The sequence below is a fragment of the Fukomys damarensis genome, unplaced genomic scaffold (genome assembly GCF_012274545.1).
Source record: "Fukomys damarensis isolate Sample0158 unplaced genomic scaffold, DMR_v1.0_HiC HiC_scaffold_33, whole genome shotgun sequence".
Classification (NCBI taxonomy): Eukaryota; Metazoa; Chordata; class Mammalia; order Rodentia; family Bathyergidae; genus Fukomys; species Fukomys damarensis.
Genome location: NW_022900945.1, coordinates 25,902,420 through 25,907,588, shown reverse-complemented (window position 1 = coordinate 25,907,588; position 5,169 = coordinate 25,902,420). Strand labels below are relative to the sequence as shown.

The 5,169-nt window shown below is 37.5% G+C and overlaps 1 protein-coding gene across 2 annotated transcripts in view; it reads left to right on the top strand.

Moving 5' to 3' along the window:
* Evi5 (ecotropic viral integration site 5) overlaps positions 1-5,169 on the top strand; it is a 216,369-nt gene that overhangs the window by 6,422 nt on the left and 204,778 nt on the right. The window contains exon 1 of one of the 2 annotated variants that reach the window (XM_010644913.3): positions 172-186. The exons of the other annotated variant lie outside the window; for it this stretch is intronic. The gene's annotated coding sequence lies outside the window, so the exon portion shown is untranslated. Of the gene's footprint in view, positions 1-171; positions 187-5,169 lie in introns of those variants that run through there. 2 annotated transcript variants of the gene reach the window in all.

The following is a 5,169-nucleotide window of genomic DNA, read 5'->3' as shown; positions in this document are numbered from 1 at the left end:
CGCGCTGGCCTCCTCGCCCCCTGCCTCCGCCGCGACCCGCTTCTCGTGGGCGCGGGGAGAAACTCGCCGGCGGGGCTTCCTGTGGAGTTCCACGGAGGTGGAGGAGCAGAGCGGCTTTGGGCCACTTCCTCGTAACCCCGTGAGGAACACTGACGACTCCCCCACCCTCCGCCCGGGAGACCAGAGGTCGGTTCCCTCTCGGTGACCCGAGTGGCGAGATCTCCCGAGTCCCTTTCCTGCAAAGTGGGGCTCTTTATTTGGCCTCCTGGATTCTCCGCACGGCAGCGCTCTGGGCAGGTGATCGCTAGCCAGGTGTGCCAGGTGACGCCTAAGGATGCGCTTGAGGAGCGTTAGGAGCCAGTACTGAGTCACTTTAAGACTAGCGGGGCAAGCCTCAGACTAACCGCAGGATTTCCTGTAGACCGACGTGTGGTGTTCTTGTCTGCTTTAGAGTTGCCGTGATTTCTCCTTGTTTTTATTTTGGGTGACTTAGATCATCTCAGTTGTTAGCATCCTTTCTCCGAAAAGTTAATCAAAACTTTTGGAATGGTTCCTTTGCTTTCCTCCTATCTGTGATAGAGGTGATTTTTGAAAAACCAGCAGTGTTTTTTTTTTTTTTACAAAGATACCCTTTTTTGGGGTTACAGTGCAGCATAATAAACGCCTTTCTTTGCTGAAAGAATGACTTCCACTGCTTCATGAAGGCAGAGAAAAATGATCTGTTGGTAGTTTTTATCTTTGTTTTAAACTATATGTTAGCTTTCCTTTTCCTTTTTAACTTCAGTAGGAAGATTTTATCTATACTAAAAGCCCTGTTTTTCTGTTCTAAAACTCTAGTCTTAAGATTAACTCTTAGAACTTCATCAAAAATTTTTAGAAAACTTGTTGGAAGTGTAATATACAAAAAAAATTTACAGCAGGTAACCCCTTTTCTACTTAAGTGGACCACCACACATCAAGAAATAGAACATTGTGTTGGGATACATACCTAGGAGAGGAATTGGTTTTTGAAGTATGTGAAGGTTAAAACATGATACTGTTGCACCTTTTCCCAAAGTGGTTGTACCAGTTAGCGGGGAACGACAGTTCGGTTACTCCATGACCTTTCTGATGTTTGTCATTTTGAAAAATTTCTGCTATATTACAGTACTTTATCAGTGTGGCTTTATTTTACATTTTCCTTGTGATTTGAGGTTTTTGGTGGGGGAAAGACTAAGGATTGAACCCCTTGCACTGAGCTACAGTCTTGCCCCACCCTCCCTTTAAAACAATTTTAAGACAGGGTCTCCCTAAGTGGCTAAGTTGCCCAGGGCAGACTTGAGCTTGTGATCCTCCTGCCTCAGACTCTCAGAAATCTGAAATTACAAGTGTGTGTCAACATGCTTGCCCAAATTTGAGCATCTTTTATTGGCCTCCTGTATGTCATCTTTTGTGAAGTACTTAAGTTTTTTTTTCATTTGGTATGGTTAATTTTTCATTGCATGCTTATTTAAATTTATTTTGATTATTATTTTTTATTATAAACTGAATATTGGTACATTTTAGATATACAATACAGTTATATGCATCATTGGTACCTTTACATGACGTATCTTGGTTCTTATTTTTTCCCCATTCCCCTTAGCCTCCCTTCCCCCCTCCACTCTTCCCTATTTACAAAGACTTTGTTTCCAATTTTTTCCTTTTTTCATTTTTTTATTCCCTCTTTACCTTTCCCCTACTCCTCCCATTTGCCCAATACCTTTAGAGCTTTTCTTCTTATTACAAAATATCAATTATATATTTTGACCCTTATTTACACTTTTTAGTTTATCACACCAGAGAAACTACATGGTATTTACATGTGTGTCCTATTAATTTCACTTGAGTATGACCTCATTTTGCTTCCACTTAGCTATAAATATCTCTAGTTTCTTGTTCTTTATGGCTGAGTAGTAGTACTCCATTTTATTTAAAAAAAAAAAAAGCACATATCATCTTTATCCAGTCTCCAATTGATGGGCAGTTGGGCTCTTTCCAAGTTTTAGCTATTACAAACTGTGCCGCTAAAAACATGGGTGAGCATATATCACTGTGGTATGATTCTTTTAATTCTTTTGGAAAGACACTCACCAGCAGGGGAATAGCTGGGTCACATGGAACCTCTAATCCTAATTTCTTTGAGGTATCTCCATATTGATTTCCACAGTGGTTGCACCAGTCTGCACTCCCACCAACAGTGAAGAAAGGTTCCTTTCTCCCCACACCTCTACCCGCATTTGTTATTAATTGATTTCTTGATAGCAGCCATTCTTTCTGGGGGAAAGGTGGAATTTCAATGTACTTTTCATCTGCATCTCTTGAATGACCAGTGACGTTGAACATTTTTTTATATATTTATTTACTGCTTTTACTTTGAGAATTGTCTGTTCATTTCAGATGCCAATTTTTGATTTGGATCTTTATATTTGGGGCCCAATTTTTTTGAATTCTTTATATATTCTAGATAGTAGACCTTTGAAACATCTGGTAAAATTTTTTCCCCACATTGTAGGTTGTCTGTTAGCTCTTTTGGTTTCTCTTACAGTGCAGAAGATTTTTAAAAAGATGAGATCCCAGTTGTTGATTCTTTGTGCTAGTTCTTGTGCTACTGAGGATTTATTCATAAAGTCTCTTCTTATGCCAATGTCTTCTAGGGTTCTACCTAGCTTGTCTTCCAACAAGTTTAATGTTTCTGTTTTAATATTTAGATCTTTAATCCATTTTGATTTTAGTTTAGTGTATGGTGAAAGTATTCTAGTTTTAATCTTTGGCAAGTTGAAATCCAGTTTTTCCAACACCATTTAGTAAAGAAACTATCTTTCCTCCAGTGAGAATGGTTGGCTCCTTTGTCAAAGATGAGGTAGCTGAGTATGTCTGGAGTTGTTTCTGCATCTTCTAATCTACTCTAAGTGATCATCGGGTCTGTTTCTTTGCCAATACCATGCTGTTTTTAACACAGTGGATTTGTAGTATTGTTTCAAGTTGGGGATTGTGATTACCCCCTGCCACATCTCTGTTGCCTAGAATTGCTTTTGTTATTCTAGGTTTCTTCTGGTTCCAAATGAATTTTTGTATTGTTTTCTCTAGTTCTGTGAAATTCACCATTGGGATTTCAATAGGGATGGCATTGACATTGAATTGTATAGCAGTTTTGGAAGTTTGGCCATTTTCGCTATATTAGTTGTTCCTACTCAGGAACAAGGGATATCTTTCCATTTTCTTATATTCTCTTTGATCTCTTTTTTTCAGTGTTTGTAGTTCTTTTGCTTCTTTTGTTAGATCAATCCCTAGATACTTCATTTTTGGGGATGCTATTGTGAAAGGAATTGTTTTCCTAATTTCTCTCTCAATAAATCTTTTGTTTATTCTCTACAAGAAGGCTATTGATTTTTGACTGTTTACCTTGTATCTTGAATCTATCAATTAAGTCTAGAAGTCTTTTGGTGAAGTTTTTGGGGTCTTCTATGTAGCATATCATATCATCAGCAAATAATGACAGTTTAACTTCTTCTTTTCCTATCTTTATTCCTTTTATTTCTTTTTCTTGTCTAATTGCTCTGGCCAATGTTTCCAAAACTATATTGAACAGGAGTGGTGATAGTGGACATCCTTGTCTTGTTCCTGATTTTAGCATGTTTTCAGTTTTGACCATTTGGTATGATGTTGGCTGTTGGCTTTTCATAGATAGCCTTTATCAAGTTGAGATAAAGACCACCTATTCCAGTTTTCTGCAGGGTTTTCATCATGAATGGGTGTTGAATTTTGTCGAATGCTTTTTCTGCATCTATTGAGATTATATGGTTTCTATCTTTGACTCTGCTAATATAGTGTATTACATTTATTGATTTATTTATGTTGAACCATTCTTGCATCCCTAGGATAGATCCAGCTTGGTCAGGGTGTATGATCTTCTTGATGACCCTCTGTATTCTGTTTGCCAGTATCTTATTGAGGATTTTTGCATCTGTGTTTATTTGGGAGATTGGCCTGTAGTTTTCTTTTTGGTTGGGTCTTTTCCTGGTTTTGGAATCAAGTAACAGTTGCTTCCTGGAATGAATTTGAAAGTATTGCTTCACTTTCAATTTCACTGAAAAGTTTAAAGAGTATTGGCAGTAGTTCTTCTCCAAATATTTTGTAGAATTCAGCAGTGAATCTGTTAGGACCCAGGCTTTTCTTTTGGTAAATTTTTAATTATGTTTTCAATTTCACTGATTTAATTGGGGTGTTTAGAATTTTTATATCTTCTTCATTCAACTTTGGTAATTCATATGTATCTAGAAATCTGTCCATTTCTTCTGTATTCTCCATTTTATTAGAGCACAGTTTCTTGAAGTAGGTATTGATGATCCGCTGGATTTCTGATGGATCTGTTGTGACTTCACCTTTTTTTGTTCCTAATTGCATGGATCTGAGCCTTTTCTTTCTTTCTTTCTTTCTTTTTTGATAAGGTTGGCTAAGGGTTTATCAATTTTATTTCTTCTTTCTGATAACCAACTCTTCGATTCATTGATTTTTTTTTTTTGGTATCCCTTTCCATTGTATCGATTTCTGCTCTGATCTTTATAATTTCCTCTCTTGTATGAGCTTTGGGTTTGTCTTGCTCTTCTTTTTCTGGCAGCTTAAGGTTCATCATTAGGTTGTTTATTTGAGCTTGTTCTGTTTTCCTAATGTGGGCATTCACTGTCATAAATTTCCCTTGTAGAACTGCTCTCATTGTGTCCCATAGATTCCTGAATGTTGTATTGGCATTATCATTTATTTGTAGAAACTGTCTAATTTCTTCTTTAATTTCCTCTGTGACCCATTGGTTGTTCAGGACAGTATTATTCAATTTCCATGTGTTTGTGAAGTTCTTGTGGTTTCTTTTACTTTTGATCTCTAGTTAAATTGAACTATGGTCTGATAATATACATGGGATAACTTCAACTCATTTGCATTTCCTTAAACATGTTGTATGAGCTAGTATGTGGTCTATTTTGAAGAACAACCTGTGTGCAGCCAAAAAGAATGTATATTCATATACACACACACACACACACACACACACACACACACGGTCTCACTCTTTAGTTGAGACTGACCTGGAAAATGCACTATGTAGCACAGGACACACACACACACACACACACACACACACACACACACACA